We start from the raw sequence: 18,456 nt of genomic DNA on the forward strand, positions 1-18,456 counted from the left end.
AATCAAGAGTCAATCCCTTAACCGAATGAGCCATCCAGGTGCTCCTTGCATCTTCTTTTAGTAATTAGGAAAATATTAAAATTCCCATATCTATCAGACTCATTAATTATTCCCAGTGAATGATACAGTAAAATAGATAGTTGGAAGATGTTTCACTGGTAAATTGAAATCAATTTGTTATACCATGGTCATACCCAAAGCACTGTGGGAAGAAATACACTTGATCAGTAATAAGAAATACACAGTATATTCTAATAGTCCTAAAAATATAATCATAAAATAAAGTATTATTTTTTCTCATCATCTAATGTTTTTTTTTTTTTTTTTTTTTTTACAGAAATGTTTAAATGTTCAGTAAATCGGAGAAAAGAACATGGACTCTTAGCAACTGAAGAGCATTAAATTAAGGTAACTATTAGTTAATTTTTCCAGTTTTGTAATTGTTTGCAATTTCAAAGTGTATTTAATGTTTATATTCAAGTTTGTGTATGTTTTTATGAGGATCATATTGAAAATTGTTCACTGAGTTCCTTAAATGGATTTTGCATATTTTTTGGAAGATAAAATTTGTCCACAAGAAAGGTAAATTTTGTTTTTCAAAAAATATACAAAATTCCACTTAAGGAATTATTCTCCAGCTAGATGAACAAAAAATATGGTATTAAAAAGAATTTATATGTTATATATTAATAACATAAATGATTTACATCTTCTTCAGCAAATCATTTGAAGGCAAGTAGGCCTTTATATTAATCAACCAGCACTAAAATTGGAATTTCCTTTCTTCTTGAAGTTACCAAAGTTGATTTCTGTGAAGTGACAATTATAATTATACAGCTTAAAAGCAGAAATACCAATTTTCTTTTTAACATTATGTCATGTTCATTTAATTTTGAGTTGTTCATATAATGGTATGTATTATAAATTTTTATAAAACTATTTTCAAAGATTCTCTTCTTTTTACTCTAAGACTATAAAAAGTGATTTAAGACTATAAAAAGATTATAAAAATATTGCACTCACTTTGTAGGCGCTAAAATTTCCAGGATATTTCTTCTAATACGTATTTATGCCTTAATTTCTTTGCCACTGCTTTCTTCAGCACATTCATTCACATAGGCAAACATTATTTTCTATTTCCCACAGTAGATATGATTGAATCTTTAAGCTAGTACTTTATTTGTGCTTACTAGCTTATCTGTACATTAACATATAAGTTTTGCAGGCCTTCGTTTAACTATCTTGAATACAAAGTGGATTTTTGGTACTTAGTGATATAAATTAGTTAAACTAACAAAAACAGACTGATTCAATCATCTTTTTCAAAAAATTCTACCATGTGAGACTTAGATATGCTTGTTCTGGAGACATTAAATGCTGGTGGGAAAGATATGAAACTTTATAGAAATTACCGTATACATTTTATGAGTCACTGACGCACTGTTAAGGAAACAAAAGTGGGAGCAAGTCACTTTTTCTGGAAGCTCTTCAAATCGTCATAGAAGTTATGAAATTCATTGAGGGGTTGTTGAGGCAGGGAAGGTGAAGTCATGCATTCCAAGCTAACAGAATAGCTTTTTAAAGTGTACTTAAAGGAATAAGGAATGTCCATTGAAAGATTGATATTTCTGATGTTGCTCAAGTATTACTCATGTGGTGGAACAGTTAGGAGATGAGTCTGGAAAAGTAGGTTTGGAGCAGCCCATGCAATAATCATGTTTGCTGGACTAGCACCTAATTTCCCAGCCAAGATGTCTCCAGAGTGCTTAAGTGCATTTATAGGGTTGTGAGAGGAAAATTTCAGAACCTCTCCTTAATACTCATTTTCATTATAAAATATAAGAAAGCATTAAGGCCTTACAATATTTATTGTAATGACTATTACAGGGAACAGAATGAAGTTTCTAGAGGATATGTTTTTTTTAATAGTGTTAAATGATTAACTGTTGTTTTGTCATTTTTTAATTGTGATATAATTTATATACCATTAATTTACTCTTTTAAAAGTATACCATTTAGTATTTTTTAGTATATTCACAGAGTTGTGTAATTATCAACACTGTCTCATCCAAAACATTTTTATCTCTCCTAAAAAACACCTTTTACCCATGAGCAGTTACTCCCTTTGTCCCTTTGTCCTGTTCCCTGGCTAATATACTTTTAGCACCTATATATTTACCATAAAAAATGGAATCATACCATATATGGCCTTTTGCACCTACCTTCTTCACTCAACATAATGTTGTCAAGTTTTACCCTTATTCTGTGAATCAGGACATAATTTCTTTTTATGTCTGAATACTATTCTGTTATATGGATATACCACCTTTTGTTTATATTTATTAGTTGATGGATATTGGGGTTCTTTTTAATAATTTCTGGCTGTTATGAATAAAATGGCTGCTATAAACATTCATATACAAGTTTTCCTGTAGGCATATGTGTTCATCTGTCTTAAATATATAATGGGGATATATATTGGGATCATGAGGTAACTGAATGTTTTACCTTTTGAAAAACTAACAAACTGTTTTCCAAAGGGCTTGCACCATTTTACATTCTCACCAGACATGTATTCTAGTTTCACTCTATTCTTGCCAAAAGTCATTGTTATTTTAATTATAGCCATCCTAATGGAAGTCAGATTGTATCTCATGGGATTATGATGGCAGTGATTGGTTTTCAAAATATTTTAGTGTACTCATATTACATGTGTTTGGATAAGCGAATTAAATGAATTGATGTCAATTTTTACCTAGACCACTCATATTTAGACAATTGATTTTATGAAGTATTAAGAAAAAATTATGAATTGAAGATTATTTGATTACTACATGCCCAAATAAATAACAACAACAATAAGCAAAAACTGGCAGGGCACCTGGGTGGCTCAGTTGCTTAAGCGTCCAACTCGATTTCAGCTCAGGTCACAATCTCGGGGTCATGAGATTGAGCCCCACATCCGGCTCTGTGCTCAGCACAGAGTCAGTTTAAAATCCTCTTCCCTTGCTCCTCCCCCACTTGCATGCTGTCTCTCTCTCTTTTAAAAAAAGATGAATACATTAAAAAAAAACAAAAAATGGTAATGGATAGCTAAAAACTAATTAAGAAGACTATTATAGGGATTTGTCTCATATTATAAGTGATTAAACTTGTCCTAAGAACAAATTTTGTCTTTAGTATAAGTTAAGGGTTCAATTTTTTGAACCTCAGCAACATGCTTATAAGACTTAAAAACCTTTGGAGCACAAATAACGAGATTTTTCAGCAGTGTTTAAAGTCACATTCAATCTAGTCATTTAGAAATTTTCACTGAATTTTAACATGGTTAAAAGTCTTATTTGAGATTTTCTTCAGAGGAGGAATAAAATCATTGGAGAAAGCCTAGAATTTTCTGCTATGGTCAAAATGGCTAAAATCACACATGGAAAATTATGTGGCTACCATAAAAATGTATTACCTTCTCAGTAAATACTGTTGGAAGAGGACATTAAAATAATAATACTTTTATCAAAAAAGTATTCAAATAAATTATGTTGTATGAAAGATTTCTTTTATGTATATTTCCATATCAATTTAAGATCATTTTACGTCAATTTATGATATTTGCTACGTTATTTTTTAAAATCTGGATTATTCTTGTATAATTCATGTATAATAAAATCACTCTTTTTAATGCACAATTCTGTTTTGACAAACACATAAGGCTCAGTAAGTACCACTAAAACCAAGATAGAGAACATATCTATCATCCCTGGAAGTTCTCCTATGCCCTTCTGTAGTTTCTACCTCCCGCCACATATCAGCCCTGAGAACTTCTAGATTCATTGTATTTTCGTAATGGAGTACAAAACTGATCCTGAAAGAAAGCAGAGCAAAGAGATCACGTTTTGGAGACAGACACTACATACGACCTTGGAGGTGTTACTTACCTCTCTGTACTAAAAATTTCCTTATTTTTAATATGAGGCCAATAAAATTTTGTACTGTATATTACTTAAAATAGAACTATTCATATTCAAGCCCCTACAGACACTAAGTGCTTGTAAAATAAACTATAATTTTTTGAACCTCTAAGGAAGAATGTACTGTAGAAGATAGATTTCCCACTGTAAATGACCTCTCAATGGATTGTTTATTTTTATTTTTTTTCCAATGGATTGTTTAAAGACGTTTTGCTTATTTTATTTTATTTTATTTTATTTTATTTATTTATTTATTTATTTTTTAAAACACTGGTATTTCTTTTTTTTTTAAGATTTTATTTATTTATTCATGAAAAACAGAAAGACAGAGGCAGAGACACAGGCAGAGGGAGAACCAGGCTCCATGCAGGGAGCCCGACGTGGGACTTGATCCCAGGACTACAGGATCAGGCCCTGGGCTGAAGGCGGTGCTAGGGATCCCTGGGTGGCGCAGTGGTTTGGCGCCTGCCTTTGGCCCAGGGCGCGATCCTGGAGACCCGGGATCGAATCCCGCATCGGGCTCCCGGTGCATGGAGCCTGCTTCTCCCTCTGCCTGTGTCTCTGCCTCTCTCTCTCTCTGTGACTATCATAAATAAATAAATAAAAATTAAAAAAAAAAAAAATGAAGGCGGTGCTAAACCGCTGAGCCACCAGGGCTGCCCTGCTTATTTATTTTAGAGAGAAAGAGGAGTCCGTACAAGCTGGGGAAGGGGTAGAGGATGAGGGAGAGAATCTCAAACAGACTCTGTGCTGAGCGCAGAGACTGACCTGGGACTCAGTCATAACCACCCTGAGATCATGATCTGAGGTGAAATCAAGAAACCAACTGAGCCACCCAAGTGCACCTCTTTGAGTGGATTTAACCACAAAATGTCAAATCACAGTTTTCGAATAATAAAACAATTAAAAATAAATAAAATAATAAATAACAATAAGGGCCATTCAGAAAAATCACTCTCTGAAAGCCTTTGCTTAATTATTCTAATTCCTTAGGCATAAATCCTTGGAGTGAATCTTGAATTTTCTTTTGTACACATTGCACATCCATCAGCACATACTGTCTGCCTTCTTCTGAACATCTCCTTAGCTATTACCTTGATCCAGATCACGGTTTCCTGTTCCCTAAAGAATTATGACAGCCTTCTCTTTTCCTTGCCACATCATTTTCACTGTACAGCACTTAGAACCCTGTTCCTTTTTTAGTATCCTCTGCATTGTAGCTATTCTGGCTTCATTGTATTTCCTGAACACACTAGGCCATTCTGCTTGGGAGCCTTAGCGTATTGGTTCCTCAACTAATCACAATTCTTCTCTTGCTTATTTCCTAGGCTATAAATATCCTCATGGCAATCTTCCCTTGACATCATATTTAAAATTGAAATTGCTTGGGAGCACCCTCTGCATTCCTCTCCTTTATTTTTCTCCAGATCCCCTATTAACACATTATACATATTTTTGTTTATTGTCTCTTCCCATTGGTTAAATATTCTAAATATTTTCTCTTTAGAGCATCCTTTTAATTTCTAGTTTTAAATGTCTTTTTATATTGGACAACTGGCTTTGTTTGTGGATATTAGGTTTGGATACTAGAAAGGTAGGGAGACAATGTGGGTGACTGCAGCTATAGGCAGGAGGATTATCTGGGAACTATTTGCAATAACTCAGGTGAGGTATAACAAAGACCTGGTTTAAGGCAGCAACTCTGGGGATTGAATGGTAGTAATTTGTTTGAGACTAGAAGGTAAATTTGACAGGTCTTAGTGACTGAGTACATTGCAGTAGTGAGGGTTTAAGTCTCAGGGCCATGAGTCTCAGGTTTGAAATGGCAACCCAATGGTCGGTGATGCCATTCACTGAGGTTTGCAGAGTAGAGTTGTAACAATAATAATAATAAATGCTTTTTCAGAAATAACATCCAGAGCTAGATGATAATTTAGGTCTCTAGATAGGAGCGATTTCTACTAATGAACACCTTAAGCCAAAGGTCACTGTCTCATTTCTTTTTTTTTTAAACCATTTGTTAATAGAAGTAAAAAAAAAAAAAAAGTTTTGGTTTGCTATGAAATTACATTTTCTAATTAATTTCAAAACCAGTCAGAAAGTACAGGATGTAAAAACTGGCCATGGGCAGAGTAAAAGCACATTAATTATTCAGACAGTTATCCCTGCTTATTCCATTCTTGGAGATATAGTGGCTGTCAGAATCTGTCAGCTGTAGAGTTAGTGCCCTTCAGAATTTACATGCATAAATGGTGACCTTTGGAAATTTGCATAAAGATAAGTCTGGCATTCAAATGATAGCTGCCAGTCAGTTGAGCAAAGCAAAAGTTGTCAGCCACTACTTAAACCACAGAATGGGCCATGAAGCAGTAAACAGCAAGTGGGGTATACGCAAAACAACAGTAGTTACTTTTTCACCAAAAATGAAACTAAAACCTTTTTAAATAGAGTTTTACAAAGGCTAAGTAAGTTATTACCAATAACTTACTATCTATGGATCAGTATTTTTGGTGCACTTTGCTCTGTTCACCAAACATTTTGTTGAAACTCCTTATATATTAAAAGTACTCAATTTAAATTTTAATCATTTAAAATGTTAATTAGATTTTATATGTAAAATTGATGCATACTCATTATAGAAAATTTAGAAAATGCTGCAAAGGGAGAATATTAAATTATTCATAGTCCCACACCCAGAGGAATCTATGGTTACCATTATAGTGTATACTCATAGTTATCTTTTAAATAAACAAAGACATATACATGAATATATAAGGAGAAGGTGCTTTTCACTGTTATCTTACTACATTTTACTTATCATAAGTACTATTGAGATATATATTTATATACAGCATTTTATATATAGGTGATTATTATTACCTCAAATAGATTTTCAGTAGTAGAATTACTAGGTCCCAGGGTATGACTCATTTTTTTTGAAGCTTTTGATATATTTTCTTAAAATTTCCTTTCAACTTTTATAAGCTGTCAAATTGCTTATATTTCATCTTCTTCCTTTAATTATTTTTAAACATATTTTAAATGTCTGATAAAAATTTGCATTTAGGAAATTAAAACCTATGTAAGGCAGAAAAATAGTTATGAATCAAAATTTCGTTTTTCTTTGATTATTGTTACAAATTTCAATTTCTGTATGAAGTAACATGTCATCACTTACCTGACCCATTATTTTTTTTTTAAGATTTTATTTATTTATTCATGAGTGACATAGGAAGAGAGAGAGAGAGAGAGAGAGGCAGAGACACAGGCAGAGGGAGAAGCAGGCTCCACACAGGGAGCCCGACGTGGACTCGATCTTGGGTCTCCAGGATCACGCCCTGGGATGAAGGCAGGTGCCAAACCGCTGAGCCACCCAGGCTGCCCTTACCTGACCCATTAACCTAAAGCTAAAATATTTACACTTCAGAACAGTGCTAATAAATACCTAAAACTACGGCAAAAAATAATAAAAACAAAATTTTAAATATTTGAGCACTCAAAATAATTATAGATAAGTTTTGTGTTAAGAGAGGCTGGAGATCAGAGTAAACAAAGTTCATTCTTCATCTCCTGTCTTTTTTTTTTTTTTTTGTAGTCTCTGTCTGTTTTAAACACCATGCCTTTCCTGCTGTGGCAAACAAGGTGTAGTGACCACCATAATTTTTGGAATGCAAACAGGGCTCCTTCAGTTTTTTTCATCTTGAACATGCCTGAACATATTCTTTAACTCAATACTTTAAAGATAAAACAGAAAGACTAGTTGAGAGTAAACAGTATGGATGTATATACAGCCTTTTACATCCTTAGTTAACCTTGAATATGGGTGATATTTGAAAAGTACTAGTCCAGTCAAATCTGTAAGAGGATTGTGATGTTTTTATTCAATTATTTCATATAGTTTAAAAGGTTTTATTTCTTTATTCGTGAGAAACACAGAGAGGGAGAGGCAGAGACACAGGCAGAGGGAGAAGCAGGCTCCCTTGCAGGCAACCTGATGTGGGACTTGATCCCTGGACTCTAGGGTCACACCCTGAGCCGAAGGCAGATGCTCAACCACTGAGCTATCCAGGCGTCCCTGTTATTTCTTATTTTTTTATGCATAAACCTTGAATTAGGAGTGGCCAGGACAGAATCTTATGTCCTGATCCTTGTACTTTACCACATCTTCGTCTTAAACTGTTCACTAGTGCCTTTGATACATGATTGTGAAAAAATATTATGATGGCTCCAAAAAGATTGTTCATTTCTGATTGAATCAGGGATGCTATATTGAAAAGAGGAAAGAGCCTGCTTTATGTTATAAATATTTATAGATTGGGATTTTGTGCCAGGGCTAAAAGCTAAAAATCATTTCATTATTGGCTTTTTACTTTTTTCCCCCAGGAGAATGATTTGTTTATGACTTTTTATTTATTTTTTTTATTTTTTATTTTTTTATGACTTTTTAAATTAGGTATATACATTTAAAAAACTTTTTATTGAGTACATGTTTGAAATTAACCATTGTAAATATTTGAGGAATTTTAACAAATGTATATACACATGCAGCCATGTCTGTTATTTGTACATCTATCTATGCTTATACGTTTTTGTTTTGTTTTGTATTCTGTGTGCAATTCTTTGAGATTTAAGGCTTATATGGAATTGTGTTTTCATCACTATAATTGGGTATAAAATAGTTATATAACCTCAAAATTTTCTTGTGCTGTCCCTTAGTAGTCATTCCAGCCTCTGTCTGTAACCCCTAGGAACTGCTAATCTGTTCTTTATTCCATAATACTTGAGTCTATGTTTTTAGCTTTTTCAGAGTGTCTTGTAAATGAATTATTACAGTAAGTAGTCTTTTGAGACTGACTTCTATCGCTTTTCATAATGCCCTTGAGATTCATCCTTGTTTTTTGAGTATATCAATAATTCATTTCCTCCTTATGGCTGGGCAATATTCTATTATATGGATGTCTCACAGTTCATTTATCTACCTGTTGAAGAACTTCTAGGTTGTTTCTAGTTTTTGATGAAAATAATGCTACTACAAACATTCGTATGTTGTGTGTGTAGGTGTGTACACAAATTTTTATTTCTTTGAGGTAAATATCTAAGAGTTGGACCTTTGGGTCAACCTGATAAGTGCACATACATGATTTTTAAAATATTTCTGAGTTTTATTTTGTCTTACTGGATTTTGTTCTTGTTTCTTTTTTATTTATATTCTTTTTTAAAAAAGATCTTATTTATTTATTCATGATAGACACAGAGAGAGAGGAGGGTGGGCAGAGACACAGGCAGAGGGAGAAGCAGGCTCCATGCAGCAATCCTGACTCAGGACTGGATGCTGGGACTCCAGGATCATGCCCTAGGCCAAAGGCGGGAGCTAAACCACTGAGCCACCCAGGGATCCTCTCTTATTTATATTCCAAGTGACACTGTTATTACTTAAATTAATGTATTGCAGAAACTTGTCTTCTTCAAGTGCTGTTATTTTTTCACACTAGTCTGACTAGTCAGGACCTGGTTTTATTGCTCTCTGAGTTTTGGTAGGAAAAATTATATCATCCAAGTGGAAAAATGCTGACTTTAAGATTTTTCCTTCAACGATATTTATTTATTTATTAATAAAACTTTAATAATTTATTTATTAATAACTTTAATAAATAATAAATAAATATTTTTTCTTTAAGAATATGTCTTTTTTCTTTAGTAAGTTACCCTAAAACAACTAACTACACAAAACTAAAGGTTAACCCTTTCTGCACTGGGTGCAGCTGTATTCAGTTGTATTGAATTCAGGTGTTTTTTTCTAACTAAAGCCCGTGTGCTTTTTACATAGAAAAGACCCTTATGAGAAAATAGTTTGTGGTAAGTAATAACAAATTTGGTCATCTGGCATTGAAGAGCCAGCAGAGTTGTGGGACTCTGAGTCTTTCTTCAGATCATCACCTCCCACTATGCTGGCTCTGTGGCAGAGTAGTATTACCAAATTATACAAGAATAGATACAGTAAAAACTAACCATGAGTTTTGACTTTGTGTATTAACAATGAGGACTACATAACCACTAAAATTATTAGTAAAAAATTTAGTAACTATAACAGGGTGGATTGTTACATGACAGAACACAGTTTTTATAGTATCTCAGAGCCTTTGCGTTACACACATTTTGCAAATGTGGTTCCTATTAGGAAGAACTCTGGATCAAGTTACCTTTACTCAAGGCCTGGTCTTGCCATTAAGTTGTAATGACACCCAGGGAACATCATATAATCTCTCTGGATTATAGAATTCTCATTTGTCCAATTAGTGAGGACAGCACTAGATTATCCATAAAGGACCTTCTTGCTTTAAAAAAAAATAAGATGCTGCAATTCTGTGATGATCTTGGATCATTGAGAAGAAAAAGTTAGTGTGTGTGTTTAATATACTTTGTCAGAAGGCATGGATACATAAAATACATTTTTTAAAACTTTGACGAGTACATGCAATTTAAAAAAAATGTTTTGATGTGTGTAGTTTTTTAAAAGATTTTATTTATTAGAGAGAGAGAGAGCACAAACAGGGAGAAGGGCAGAGAGAGAGGGAGAAACGGACTCCACACTGAGTGGGAGCTTGACGTGGGGTTTGATCCTGGGACTTGAGCCCAAGGCAGATGCTTGACCGCCTGAGCCATCCAGGTCCCCCCCAGTTTTGGTGTTTTGAAAAACAAATGCACTAAGTATTCCAGAAACCTTGGATATTATAGAATTATTAACTTCCCTATTGTTTTTTAAAACTTTCATAACTTGAAAAATTCTGGATTTTGCTTTATATTAAGTAAATATGAGCAAATATAAATTTATATTCCTATTTTTTAGAATTATATGATTCTATTGAGAATTGTTATATGTGGTTTTCTCTGGAATTTCTAATGGCAACACAAATTTAATTCATATCTCCCCTTAATTATTAAACATAAGCTTCATAACAAATTCTCATTTTTTTGAAGTAAATATGCATTTTCTGAAATAATTTAAAGCTTAAATACTCACAAGAAGGGGAGACTAATTCAAAAATATCAGTTTTGGTTGTATATGCTTAATGCGGAATAACTACTACTTTATGAAGTAACATATTTCAAAGGCTAAGGAATGGCGTAAATCTTGAAGAGGAATGAAGATTAAAACATATTAATTTTAATTTTTTAAAAGTCATTTACTTAGCACATATTATTTTAGTACTGGTGTGTATAAGACCTCTGCTGTCTTCTGGAGTGATTATGCTCTCCTAACCTAAAAAAAAATTCAAATCTAGCTGGAGATACAGAAACATGCGCAATTAGCTATATTACAATATGCTAAGTACTATAGTAAAACATGAGAAAAAGGAAGTAATTAATTCTGAATAAAAGGCCTTGGAAAACTTTGCAGAACTGATTGCATATTTACTACCAAGAAAAGAGAATGGGAATTCTAAGAGAATGGTGACGGGGCCAGAGTACTCATTAGAGAATAGGGAATACTCTGTTCTGGAGGATAATTTTTCAGAGTGATAGAGTATTAGGTAAAGATACTTAAGAGGAAATTTAAGGATATATAAAGAGACCTTTTTTATATTGTTCAATATTTAGTAGAGACCTAATTATGAAGAATTATTGTGATACTGTTGTTTTAAAGTGCAATATGTCTTAGAAATGTAAGAGATGGATCAAAGGTGGGGGTAAAACAATCAGATAAAAAAAAAAAAACATTGCAGGGAGGATATAACTAGCATCTACAGTATTCCGTATTCTGTTGGCAAATAGAAGTCTCGGCACTGATGAAAGTTCAAATGAACTCTCTTCACTGCACTTTTATATAAACTTTGAAATATATACCTTTAGAATATATTTTGTCCAAGGGGGACAACATTTTCCCTTCTTTAAAACACAAATTTTACACTTAAACAAAACTTTCTTTTATATCTTTCCCATCCATCTAATATGTAGTATATGCATTTTTTCTTGAGTCCTAAAATGTGTTAGTGGAAGAGAATTTAATTGCTTAAGAAAAAAAAAAAGAAATAAATTGGATTTCTTGGTTTGGCTTAGTGCTGCCTTCAATGTTCTGAGGACAATAATGCAATTAGCTAAAATGTTTATCCACAAAATTTAATTCCTGGGGAGTAACTTCTCAAATTGCCTCTTACAAGTGTAATGGAAGCAAGCAGTTGTTTGCTGGCTTTGTTGCTAAAAATTGTGAATGGCTAGATTTTTATAAAACTTGGTGGTGATGCATGTGTAATCATATAAACTCTCTATTGTAAATTTGAAGAAACTGAATTTTGTAGACAAACCCTTTTTGTTATATTGTGTCTCAGAGTTCTCAGCTGTGAGTAGAGGAATCTTCCCGTGTTATTAACTCTCCCATACATACAGGTTTTAATAGATTTCTATTTCATTTCAATTTCATTTCATTCCTGATTAAATGCACTGAATTAGCAATATTTTTGGATTGTCCATTTACGGATAATCTAGTGATAAGTATTTGAAAACGAAAGCTTGACATTTATTCTGGGTATATATAAATACCCAAAGAAAATGAATGCTTCTTATCGCTATACATTTATCAGTAAATATTTTAGCAGTAATTCCCTCTGATACCACCTTTGAAAAGAATCACTAATAGGAAAAGAGCAGAGGAAGTGTATCATAAAACCTTTGCTGAGTATAGAGGTTCTGAAAAATTATCCGTGGGCAAAGGCTATACAGATTATTTCTAATAACTTTGCTTCACTGTACTGTGCTATTTCAGGTGCTTTCTATCTTGACTGGACTATTTCTTAGCCACATGTAAAACATACTAAGAGGCTAATCATACAATAAATAGAAAAAAAATGAGGATTATGGCAGGTTATGAAATCCATTCAGCAAAATACCACAATAAATTAATGGTTTCATTTAAAAAGTAGCCAATTGCAACCTATTTGAAATTAATAAGGAATGGTAGGATAGCAGATGTTTTGACTGGCATGGGCTTTAGTTAGAATGTCAGGCAGTAAATTTAATACTGTAAAAAATTTGGGAAGTATTGATATGGAAGAGATTAACTCAACTGCTTGTTTAGGAAGAGTAACACTAGTAGGTTTTTCATCCATTTTCTGAGAGGGCACATTGTGCTAATGCTATTACACAAACAAGGAATAATGAACTAAAGGAGTCTTCATCAAACTATTCACCATGGATTGAAGACCACATTTGAATTGAGATACACATTTCAAATAATGTTTATTATAGCCTGTTTTGGCCAAAAGGGAAAGGATTTATTTGTGAAGTGCTACCTAGATTGTTCATTTCACCCAAATGCTTGACACATCTCCTGTACCTACATGATACCCAGTAACAAAATTCTTTTAACTTCAGCTGTAGCAGAAAGTGAACTTGTAATTAGGTTTAAACTTCTAAAAATAACATTTTATTTTTCACATTATGTATATTCATGTTTAATATATTTAGACTACAGCCTCAATTATAATATTGGCCTGTTAATGATATTAAAGATTTTAAATTTACTATTGTTGATAATGCCCTATATCAACCAAAACTTGGTTTTCTAAAACTTTTATGGGACTAGTCACATATCATGTTACACTGAACACATTTGTGATGTTATTCTGGAAGGAAAAATTCCTATTCTGACTTACTTTGGAAAATTATCGCCAACTTGATGGATTTGAACTGAGTTTTTGAGTATATTATCATTTGAAGCACTTTGATCTCTGACAACATGTTGTATAGGTAAAAGTTAAGAGTAACCCAGCACACTTGTGGCTTTCCTAGTCACTGTCTTCTCTGCCACATCCAAGTAACTCATCTAAGAAGAAAACCTTTATTGTTGTTAATGTATAATGCACTTAACTATAAGTTTACTATAAATCCATGTATTTTCCCATAAATAGATTAAGGTACAACTTGACCCCCAAAACATATATTTGGATAGTGCTTTCACTGTTTTTATTTTATCTTGATACTTATCATGTTCAAATTTATATAATTTGGTATCTATTATGTCCTACATATTATGAAACAAATGTTCATGTAATTTATGTAATTGTTTATTAATCTAATAAGGAAGATAATATTACTGTTACTACTGAGAGGAATGGAAATTTGGTTTAGGAGAATAAGGATTTATGTTTCATTATTCCTTTTTAATATAATGTTAAAATTATAAAATAATATACAATAATAATGAAGTTTCTAATTCGTTTTTATATAAAATGTCATCAAATCATTACATCATCATGCAGCAATTATTACAAAATTAGATAAAGTTAGGGCTTTTAAACCCAAGATTTTTCTTTCTTCCATATCAATATAGTCTCTCTTTTTTCCCCCCTGTAACACTTTTGCTTTCTTTTCACAAAACTTTTTGAATTCCAAAAAAATCACAAAATAAATTAAGGAACGGGACAGATGTAACTAATCCAATTACTCTCCATTGCTGTGGGTCTGGCTAATATTAAATACTCATAGTCAAAGATAACAAAACGGAAAGTGGGGCAAATGTGAAGATATGAAAATGTGAAAGCACATAATCTCTGGAGGTCCTGATTTCTTTCTTTCTTTTTTTTTGTTTTTAGTTTTGTTTATTCATGAGAGACACTCAGAGAGAGGCAAAAACATAGGCAGAGGGAGAACGCTCCTCGCAGGGAGCCGATGCAGGACTGGGTCAGGACCCTGGGATTACGCCCTGAGCCGAAGGCAGACACTCAACCACTGAACCACCCAGGTGTCCAGGTCCTGATTTTTAAAACTGCTTCAGAGACCACCATTAGGATGTTTTTCACAGCATCTTTCTGCCTCTCAATTTCTAGTAAGGTAGTATTTAGGTCCTCATGAACTTTGCCTCCCTCTTTTGCACCACAGAGTTAGAGTTAGTTAGTGTTTCTAATGCTGGTTGAGATTCGTCCTGTTTTGTTTCTTTTATTTTCTTAGTGCCACATGTAGGTACCTATCTTTGAATAGCCACAGGAGTTGCTAATCTCCCATAAAAAAATTTAAAAATAGTAATTGGTCCTTTCAGGCTCCAAAGGTGGTATATTGGATCTCTTTAAGAATCCTTTTTTCTTTTTTTCTGGGGATCCCTCGGTGGTTCAACAGTTTAGCGCTGCCTTCAGCCCAGGGCGTGATCCTGGAGTCCCGAGATCGAGTCCCATGTCGGGTTCCCTGCATGGAGCCTGCTTTTCCCTCTGCCTGTGTCTCTGCCTCTCTCTCTGTCTCTGTGTGTCTCTCATGAATAAATGAATAAAATAAAAGAAATCCTTTTTTTCAAAGAAGGACGTTAAAGATTATATTAAAGATTTTCATTCTCTGGATTTTATTGCAAAGATGGTTTGGGTGTGTAGTTGTAGAAATGGAATATATGATTAATAAATTGGTCAGTGAAGCACCATTAGCACACTGTATTTTAAAAAGGGAAGTAAATCTGGACTTTGTAAGTTGATGCTCTGTTGAAATTTTTGGAGTAAACCATTCACATAATAATTTAGAAGTCCTTGTCACATCCAATAGCCTGCCCTCTGCATGATGAAATAACAGAGTGATATTTGTTTTGATGTATTTGCCTTAAGAAAAAAATCATTGAACAATGTTTTATAGAAAATACAATCCTGAAAATTTGTCAGTGCCCTTTGTTGATATGTCCATAAATTAACATTAAGGAATAGTTGAAGCGGATGTGATAAACTAATTTCCTAATGAAGAAACAGCCTTTGAAACTCTAAAGATAGAAATTAGGAGGATTGAGCTTTGAATTTTGGATTTTGATTGATAGAAAATACCAATTTTAGTAGACTTTTTATAGGTATCATGGGTTGAGAATTATTAGCCTGTAAATATGTTGACAGTAAAATGGCATCATAGTTCAACCTAAATAATGTAATATTTTATTGAGATAAGTTAGTTTATCTTTTTTCTCATCTTTTAATTCTTAAAATATAGTAAAGAATTTCATATTTAGGGATCTCTGGGTAGCTCAGCAGTTGGGCATCTGCCTTCGGCCCAGGGCGTGATCCTGGAGTCCCGGGATTGAGTCCCACGTCGGGCTCCCTGCATGGAGCCTGCTTCTCCCTCTGCCTGTGTCTCTGCCTCTCTCTCTCCATGTCTCTCATAATAAATAAATAAAATCTTAAAAGAAAAAGAATTTCATATTTAAAATCTTCATCCAGACTTGTTGAGCAAGTTTAATTTGTAATAATCCTGTCTATAAATATTAATCTGATTCACTATTACATAGTAAAATAATATCTTTTTTACGTCTTTCTGGCTGACCACTCTCTCATTTTGGCTTCCTCTGTACACCTTTATTCTCCGGCTCCATTTAGGGGGTCCCTGATGCAGAATGCCTTTTTTTTTTTTAACTTTTACATGTTTGACTTACTTGATATGCTCCTGAAATATGAACTGACTTATTCAAAGGACCTTTCAAATCTAATAGTTATTTAAATAACCATATCAGATTTTGTGTAGAGAACATGTAAATAAAGAAATCCTATCTTTCTTCTCCTCTTCACTTTTGCATGTGCTTTTTTTCCTTCCATAACTGTCTCTCTAACCCCTGTCCCCCTCTGCACATTCCCTACACCAGTCCTTTTTTCTCCTTCATTCTTTTTTGGGGGAAAAGGGAAGAATAACTTATACAAGGGTAACTTGAATTTATTCACATATTCTAATGAGAAATAAAAGTTCTGAATGGACCATTTATAGGAGAGGACAATCCCTTACTTGTACGTAGAAAGTATACGGAAATCGATATTGTCTATAGACAGAGATTACTAAAATTATTATTTATTCAAATGTCAAAATGGAATTTGAAGTAAAAATTGCTTACTTAATAGCCAGATCTTTACTAACAGATAAATAGCATTAAATGAACTATGTGAAACTAATGAATAAGATTGTTTTAAAAATATTTTTCATACTAGGAATTAATATTAATTGATAAAGGGCACTGCTGACTAGTTTAGCACTGACTTTGAAAGTGTATTATATGGCTCATGATGTAATCTTGAAAGCAGATTGTTTCCAGTATAAAATCAAATTTTTAAATGACAAATCATATATTAGGCATTCATGTCTAACAAAATTCTTAATTTGTCCCTATTTCATCTTTTGGGTTAATCTTATTAATTTTCAATATCTGTTTTAAAATATTATATATACTTTGTATTTTTAAGGTATTTAGCTTTATAATTAAAAGTAGAAAAAGGTTGTCAATTAATAATAGAAATGTCATTCTTGTGTAGTGAATGAATAAAAATGCTAAATGAGTACCTCAATGAACTAGTACTGGCTCTCTTATGGCATATATTAAGGATATCATTTAACTTCATTGGGCCTCAATTTCTACTTTAAATTTTGAGAGCACTGGACTTAATGACTAAGATATCCTCCTGACTCTAAATGTTTAATATTTAAAATCTTTCTTCTTTCTGTGTAAACTTAATCTTTCCTTTGGGATTTTAGGATTGGGGAAGAATGTCATTCATGTTTGCTCTTATATATGATGAGGTAGACAAGAAACTCAGTCAGAATGACAGAGTATAACTTCCAAATTCAAAATGTTGTGTTGACTAATGCAAAAAATTTATGCTTAGTTATAAGCATTGGCGATAAGAACTGGAGCATATGATCAGTGCAATTGTGCCCCTGAGACAATATAATTTTCTGTAAATCAAAATAATCAGCAAGAGAACATATATTTCCTTAATGGAGTACTGAGAGTTTATCAGCTGTTATTAGCATACTCATAAAAAAAAGAATGAAAAGGGAAAGTATCCAGTTGGATTTTTAAGTGTTCGTTAAGTAAAAAGGTTTTGTATATGTCATATCTTAAAGATTACTATATCTAGAAGGGTTAATTCCATGTTGAGGAGAGCATTCTAATAATTATAGAAATGAATATAATTATTACAAGTGGACTTGAGGAATTAAAATGTCATATAGTTTTTTATTGTGTTAGTATATTAGACCATTATGAAAAGCTTTTGTTGCAATTGAATAAGCAAGTTAAGTATAAATTTAAAAAAATCTTATCCTATGTAAGGAGAAAATTATATATTTTATTTTTTAGAGAAGAGTAGAAAGTCAACTAGAAATAATTCCTCTGTTTAAATCCGGCATTTTTTGAAAGAGTACCATCACTATATATTGTCCATGAGATTCCCTGTGAATAACTGGCAATGTGAGGCTATAGTAGTCAGAGCTCTTTATTCCCTCCAAACCAGTTATTGTGCTGCTAATTAGAATTGGATATTGGTGGTAGTGGAAATGAGGGAGACTATCAATGTTACTTTGTGTTAAATTTTAATCACACAAGTTAGGACATTCAGAATTATGGTTTCCATGGTAACTGCAACACTGAGCCCTGTGTGAAGGCATTACAGTGGGGGTCTTTGATTAAAAGAAAGTAAACCAGAAGTGAAACAAAATGCTCCATATGTGCAGCTAAAGTTACAAAAAAAAAAAAAAAAAAGTCCAGCTC

At 32.9% G+C, this 18,456-nt stretch overlaps 1 protein-coding gene across 22 annotated transcripts in view; it reads left to right on the top strand.

Annotated features, from left to right (window-relative positions):
- Nucleotides 1-337: 337 nt before the first annotated feature.
- Nucleotides 338-18,456, top strand: part of ADGRL3 (adhesion G protein-coupled receptor L3) — a 682,677-nt gene continuing 664,558 nt past the window's right edge. For all 22 annotated transcript variants that reach the window (XM_049092995.1, XM_049092994.1, XM_049092973.1 and 19 more), the window contains exon 1: nucleotides 338-408. The gene's annotated coding sequence lies outside the window, so the exon portion shown is untranslated. The remainder of the gene's footprint in view (nucleotides 409-18,456) is intronic.

Source organism: Canis lupus, chromosome 13 (assembly GCF_003254725.2).
Source record: "Canis lupus dingo isolate Sandy chromosome 13, ASM325472v2, whole genome shotgun sequence".
NCBI classification, from domain to species: Eukaryota; Metazoa; Chordata; class Mammalia; order Carnivora; family Canidae; genus Canis; species Canis lupus.